This window comes from Pan troglodytes, chromosome 5, assembly GCF_028858775.2.
Source record: "Pan troglodytes isolate AG18354 chromosome 5, NHGRI_mPanTro3-v2.0_pri, whole genome shotgun sequence".
In the NCBI taxonomy this organism is placed as follows: domain Eukaryota; kingdom Metazoa; phylum Chordata; class Mammalia; order Primates; family Hominidae; genus Pan; species Pan troglodytes.
In genome coordinates, this window is record NC_072403.2 from 88,227,590 (window position 1) to 88,235,608 (window position 8,019).

Below are 8,019 nucleotides of genomic sequence, written 5' to 3' on the forward strand. Positions count from 1 at the left end.
CTCTGGTTAGTACTTCCACTACTATGTTGAATAGAAGTGGAGAGAGTGGTCATCTTTGTCTTGTTCCAGTTCTCAAGCTTTTGACCATTTAGTATGATGTCGGCTGTGGGTTTGTCATAGATGGCTCATTATTTTGAGGTATGTTCCTTCAATGCCTAATTTCTTGAGTGTTTTCATCATGAAGGGATGTTGAATTTTATTGAAATATTTTTCTGTGTCTTAGATGGATCTTATGGTTTTGTTTTTAATTCTGTTTATGTGATGAATCAAATTTATTGACATATATGTTGAACCAACTTTGCATCCCAGGAATTAAGTCTACATGATCATTATGAATTAACTCTTTCATGTGCTGCTAGATTGAGTTTGCTAGTATTTTGTTGAAGATTTTTGTGTCAGTGTTCATCAGGGGTATTGGCCTGTCATTTTCTTTTTTGTTCTGTCTTTGCTCAGTTTTGGTGTTGGAGTGATGCTGGCTTCATGGAATGAGTTAGGGAGGAATCCTTCTTCCTGAATTGTTTGGAATAGTTTCATTAGAATTTGTACTAGCTCTTCTTTGTATATCTGGTAGAATTTAGCTGTGAATTCATCTGGTCCAGGGCTTTTTTTGGTTGGTAGGTTTTTTTTTAAAATTGATTCATTTTTGGAACTTGATATTGGTCTGTTTAAGGTTTCACTTCTTTTTCCTGATTCAATCTTGAGAGGTTGTGTGTTTCCAGGAGTGTTTTAATTTCCTCTAGATTTTCTAGTTGTGTGCATTGAGGTCTTCATAATAATATGAAGATCTTTTGTATTTCTGTGGGATCAGTTATAATGTCACCATTGTTGTTTCTGATTGTGCTTGTTTGGATCTTCTCTTTTTTCTTTGTTTATCTAGTTAGTGTCTGTTGATCTTGTTTATCCTTTCAAATAACCAACTTTTGGTTTCATTGATTCCTTGTATGAATTTTTGAGTCTCAATTTCTTTCAGTTCCACTCGGATTTTAGTTATTTCTTTTCTTATGCTGGCTTTGGTTGGTTGTTCTTGTTCTCCTAGTTCCTCTAGGTGTGATGTTAGTGCATTAATTTGAGATCTCTCTAACTTTTTGAGGTAGGCATTTAGTGCTATAAACTTTCCTCTTAACACTGTTTTTGCTGCATTCCAGATTTTGGTATGTTATGACTCTATTTTCATTTATTTCAAGGAATTTTTCATTTGTGCCTTCATTGTTTACCCAAAAATCATATATGAGCAAGTTGTCTAATTTCCTTGTAATTGTGTGGTTTGAGAGATCTTCTTACTATTAATTTCTGTTTCTATTCAACCAGGATCTGAAAGTGTGTATGGTATAGTTTGACTTTTTAAAATTTATTGAGACTTGCTTTATGGCCAAGCATATGGTCAATCTTGGGGATATGTTCCATGTGCACATGAGAAAAGTACATTCTGTGGTTGATGGGTGGAGTATTCTGTACATGTGTATTAAGTCCAACTGGTCAAGTGTTGCATTAAGTCCAGAATTTCTTTATCAATGTTCTGCCTTGATCTTCCTAATGCTCTCAGAGGGAGTATTGAAGTCTCCCACTACTATTGTGTGGCAGTCAAAATCTTTTCATATGTCTAGAAATTCTTGTTTTATGAATATATGTGTTCTAATTTTGAGCACGTATATATTTAGGATAGTTAAGTCTTGTTGAATTGAACCCTTTTTCATTATGTAATGCCCTTCTTTGTCCTTTTTTACTGTTGTTGGTTTAATGTCTATTTTATATGATAGAATAGGCATCCCTATTCTTTTTTGCTTTTTAGTTTATGTGGTAGATCTTTCTCCAATCCTTTTCTTTGAGCCTATGAATGTCATTATGTGTGAGATGGGTCTCTTGCAGACAGCAGATGGATGGGTCTTGCTTTTTTATCCAAATTGCCACTTGGTGCCTTTTAAGTGGGGTATTTATATCATTTACACTGAAGGTTCATATTGATATGTAAGGTTTTGAACCTATTGTGAAGTCATTAGCTGGTTGCTTTGTAGTTTCTATTGTGTGGTTGCTTTACAGAGTCTGCGGGATATGTACTCAAGTGTGACAAACCATAATTTAGAGAAGTAAACAACTAACTGCTGTGTACCTACTAACTGGTTTAAGAAATAAAGCTTTACTTTTTGTTAAAAGAAGATCCATAGTAATGTACTAAGAACAGACTATAACATTGCTCTATTGTCTAAATGTTTATTCCCCAAAAATCTAATTTGCATGAGAACTTATATGAGGCTCATGATGGATACTGATATGGAAATAGCTGTTCCATTCGTGAGTCACGAACATTGAGTAATGTGACATTTCCCTTTTGAACACCTATTTTCTAAATTGTTATGTTGTCTTAAACTTATGCTGGTGTAACCTACATTATGAGCTATAAAAACACCATCAATTGGGTATTTTTATAGAGAAAATGAAGTTCAGAGGTCGAAATAAGAGAAATGCCTGTGTCCTTTTATATTTCTTAGATATTTAATTTTCTCAACTTTTTAAAAATTTTGGATTTGTGCTATTACATTATCAAAATAGTGATAGTAATTCTACTAGTCTAATAGTCCATTTGACTTTTTTATTATAAAGTAATGTTTCACAAGTATTTTAAACTTCTTGGAAGAAAATCACTATTACTTTAATGATGATGATTGCTACTATATTTGTGGCATTATTTTTCTTTTCAGGATATGAAGAAAATGGGAAAGTAGAACTGTCTATACTATTTATCACATAAAATCAGCAAGAGATGCTGTTACTTTTCAAAAATCCATTGATAGAGTAGTTAAAAGCATTTTCTGCCTTTAAAGAAATTGAGGACTTTCATTAATAACTCTGGTCACATTTTTTTAAAGCAAACTGGCTTTTCTGTTTCAGTCCTAATATTTCTCTAATATAATTAAATGTCAAATCCAGACAAAAGATACTTTTAAAAAGTCAACTTAGACATAATGAGTTCTAATATTCTTTTTCTGGGTTTGAGTACTTGTAATTCCACGAAGTAAAAGAAGGAAGTCCAGGTGGTACAAAATTGGCCTTAGGGGTTATATTCCAATATTGCAGATTTTCACTCCTTTGATTCCTCTTCTCCAAGTTTGACATACACAGAAAAATTCCTTTTAGTTGGGTCTGGGTTGAGTTCCACTACTCATTTCTCAAAGATCTTTTCTTGATGGATTGCATTATGTAACTATTTCAAAGACCAAGGTTTGACTAGCGTATTTTAGGGAAATTCATTATCTCTGTAAGTTCCAGAAGAAAAGCTGAAATACGGAACCTACATTTACACCTTTTTCTTCTTTTGATTTATCTCAGGAGAATGACACAAAAATGGAAGGGTGTTTAGTTGCACTAGCAGAAGATTTCAATGAAAGGTGAATATATGCAAAACATGAGGACTTTTTGTGCATCCTTTTTGTTACACTGTTCTAGTCCATGTTCTGCAATAACAGTACCTGAGGCTGGGTAATTTATAAGAACAGAAATTTATTTCTCATTTTCTAGAGGCTTGGAAGCCTAAGATCAAATGCCAACAGGCTCAATATCTGGTGAGGGCCTGGTTTCTGCCTCCAAAATGGTGCCTCATTGCTGCATCCTTCAGAGAGAACAAACAATGTGTCCTCATATGGCAGAAGAGCAGAAGAGCAAAAGGGCCTATGCTAGTTATCTCTGCCCCTTATAAAGGTCACGCCTCTTAATACCATCACATTGGTGATAAAGTTTCAAAACTTGAATTTTGGGGGACATTTAGACCATAGAATATATTTATGCCATAAAATTTAGATTTGGAAGAAATGACTCTCTATAACTCAAAAAGGACTGTAGAGTCTTAAGGAGTATGTATTGTTGTGTACATCTATATAGCTCACACTTATGTAACACTATGTGCCAGGCACTATTCTAATGGTTTACATATATTGCCTTATTTAATCCCCATGCTAACCTTATAAGGCAAATACTGTTGTTATCCCCAGGGCAGAAGACTGAAGTCAGGACCTGCTTAATGCACCAGTAACCTGTGCAACTTTAGGACGTCTGAGAGGCACTGCATTTGGTTTAATGCTCGCTGTCACTTTCTTGAAATTTTTAATAATTTTGAACAAGAAGCTCTGAATTTTCATTTTGTAGTAGGCTCTGCAAATTATGTAGCTGATGGAGGAACTGAGAGACTAATTTTCCCCGTGGTCACATAGCAAGTGGTCTGATTCCAGACTTTATGTCCTTAACCACACACTATATAGGTGATTAAGAATGATGATTTATATTCCCTGACCATCTACTGAAGGTCAACTGAATATCTTCTCACTGAACCCACGCAGTGCGACTTTATGGCAAAATAGTTATTATTTCCATTAAACAGATGAAGAAACTGATAGAGTAGGAAGTTAACCAACCCAAGGAAGGCCAAACCTCCAGTGCGGTACTAACACAAGAAATATTTCTTATCAGACTCTCATTTTTCACGGAAAACCCTATTAAGCCTGAATGCTGTTTTATGAAATTAGCAGAATAAGTTAAGAGAGACACAGTAGAAAATATCTTTTGCTTTGGTCAGTTAAACTTTTTATAGTAGATTTCTTTGCTTTTATTCTTATTTTTATTCATTTAGTTATTTTTGTGTGTATTGAGTGATCAGAATTAGATTGATTTTGTAATGCAGAATTTTAAATTCTGAGAAAGCCATTTTGTGCTATTATAAAATCCTGTGTTAAAGCATTGAGCACTTTAAAAGCGTGAACTTTATTTTTTAACTTTTATTTTAGGTTCAGGGTTACATGTACAGGTTTGTTATATAGATAAACTGCACGTCACAGGGGTTTGGTGTACAGATAATTTCATCACTCAGGTAATAAGCATAGTACCCAATAGGTATTTTTTTTTATCTTCTCCTTCCTCCTATACTCCACCCTCAAGTAGGCCCCAGTGTCTGTTGATCCCCTCCTAGTATTCGTATGTTCTCATTGCTTAGCTCCCACTTATAAGTAAGAACATGTGGTATTTGGTTTTCTGTGGTTCCTGTGGTAGTTCCTGTGGTAGTTTGCTTAGGATGATGGCCTCCACCTCCATTCGTGTTGCTGTAAAGGACATGATCTCATTCTTTCTTATGGCTGCCTAGTATTCCATGGTGAATATGTACCACATTTTCTATATCCAGTCTTCCATTGACAGGCATTTAGGTAGATTTCATGTTTTTGCTATTAAAAAGTGTAAACTTCTTAATAAGAAACTTTTTGCACCCTCTGAAGCAATGGCCTGAGTTGTACCTTGGCCCCTTTTAGCCATGACTGGACCTGAAGCAGCTGGGATGCAGGGTGCCATGTTCTGAGGCTGCACAGTGTTATGTAAGTGTGAGCTATGTAGATGTACACAACAATACATACTCCATAAGACTCCACAGTTCTTTTTGAGTTATAAAGAGTCATTTCTTCCAAATCTAAATTTTATGACATAAATATATTCTACGGTCTAAATGTCCCCCAAATTCAAGTTTTGAAACTTAAACACCAATGTGATGGTATTAAGAGGTGTGACCTTTAAAAGGGGCAGAGATAACTAGCATAGGCCCTTTTGCTCTTCTGCCCTTCTGCCATATGAGGACACAGTGTTTGTCCTCTCTGAAGGATGCAGCAATGATGTATCATCTTCTGCTTTATCTAAATGGTACCATGGGCAGCATTATCAAAAGTCTACAGGTTACTTGGGTCTCACTGAGTAGTTGGAACTGCAACATGGACTCACCCATGGGTAGTGGACAACCTGTGTTTTTTAAGCCCAACAGCACTTACAAAAATGACTAGTGTCTTAAAAATTGAGTAATTGTATTTCTGGGATACAGTAGTTAAATTTTTCCCCATGACTCAGACTGTATGAGGCAATTTTTAAATTCTTAACAAAACAGCCAATTTTGCCATATTATACACTACATTAGGATTGCTAAATATAATTCAATTCAACAGACATTTATGTTTCTTCATGTGAGATATGGTTTGGCTCTGCATCCCCACTCAGATCTCATCTCTAATTGTAGTCCCCATAATCCCCACATGTCGAGGGAGGAACCCAGTGGGAGGTGACTGGATCATGGGGGCAATTTCCCCCATGCTGTTCTCATGATAGTGAGTTCTCATGAGCTCTGATTGTTTTATAAAGAGCTCTTCCCCCTTCACTCCTCACTCTTCTCCCTCCTGCCACCTTGTGAAGAAGGTGTCTGCTTTCCTTTTGCCTTCTGCCATGATTGTAAGTTTCCTGAGGCCTCCCCAGACATGTGGAATGGTGAGTCAATTAAACCTCCTTTGTTTATAAATTATCCAGTCATGGGTATTTCTTTATAGCAGTGCAAAAACAGAAAAATACAGTAAATTGGTACCACAGAGAGTGGGGTACTGCTATAAAGATATCTAAAAATGTAGAAGTGACTTTGGAACTGGGTAATGGGCAGAAGTTGGAACAATTTGGAAGGCTCAGAAATAAACAGGAAATGTGGGAAAGTTTGAACTTCCTAGAGACTTGTGGAATGGCTTTGACCAAAATGCTGATAGTGATATGGACAATAAAGTCCAGGCTGAGGTAGTCTCAGATGGAAATGAGGAACTTGTTGGGAACTGGAGCAAAGGTCACTCTTGCTATGCTTTAGCAAAGATATTGGTGGCATTTTGTCCCTGCCCTAGAGATCTGTGGAACTTTGAACTTGAGAGAGATGATCTGAAATTGGAACTTATGTTTAAAAGGGAAGCAGAGCATAAAAGTTTTTGAAAATTTGCAGCCTGATGATGTGATAGAAAAGAAAAACCCATTTTCTGGGGAGAAATTCAAGCCTGCTGCAAAAATTTGCATAATTAATGAGGAGCCAAATGTTAATCACCAAGACAATGGGGAAAAGGTGTCCAGGCATGTCGGAGATCTTGTTGGCAGCCCTTCCCATCATAGGCCCAGAGGCCTAGGAGGAACAAACGGTTTCGTGGGTTGGGCCCAGGGTCCTGCTGCTGTGTGCAACCTCAGAACATGGCACCCTGCATCCCAGCTGTTTCAGGTCCAGTCATGGCTAAAAGGGGCCAAGGTACAGCTCAGGCCATTGCTTCAGAGGGTGCAAGCCCCAAGCCTTGGTGGCTTCCATGTGATGTTGGGCTTGTGGGTGCACAGAAGTCAAGAATTGAGGTTTGGGAACCTCTGCCTAGATTTAAGAGGATATATGGAAATGTCTAGACGTCCAGGCAGAAGTTTGCTGCAGGGATGGAGCCCTCATGGAGAACCTCTGTTAGGGCAGTGTGGAAGGGAAATTTGGAGTTGGGGCCCCCACACAGAGTCCCCACTGGGACACTGCCTAGTGCATCTGTGAGAAGAAGGTCACCATACTTCAGACCCCAGAATGGTAAATCCACTTTCAGCTTGCACTATGTGCCTGGAAAAGCTATAGGCACTCAATGCCAGCCTGTGAAGGAGCTTCCCAAGGCCATGGGAGCTCACCCCTTGCATCAGCATGCCCTGGGTGTGAGACATGGAGTCAAAGGAGATCATTTTGGAGCTTTAAGATTTAATAACTGCCCGACTAGATTTCAGACTTGCATGGGGCTTGTGGCCTCTTTATTTTCGCCAATTTCTGTCATTTGGAATGGGTGTATTTACCCGTTGCCTGTACCCAAATTGTATCTTGGAAGGAACTAACTTGTCTTTGACTTTTTCCATAGGTGGAAGGGACTTGCCTTGTCTCAGATGAGGCTTTGGACTGTGGACATTTGAGTTAATGCTGAAATGAGTTAAGACTTTGGGGGACTTTTGAGAAGGCATGATTGGTTTTGAAATGTCAAAAAGATGTGAGATTTGGGAGGGGCAAGGGGTGAAATGATATGATGTGGCTCTGTGTTTCCACTCACATCTCATCCTGAATTATAATCCCCATAATCCCACCTGTTGAGGGAGGAGCCCAGCGGAGGTGATTGGATCATGTGGGCAGTTCCCCCATTCTGTACTTGTGATAGTGAGTTCCTATGAGATTTGATGGTTTTATAAGGG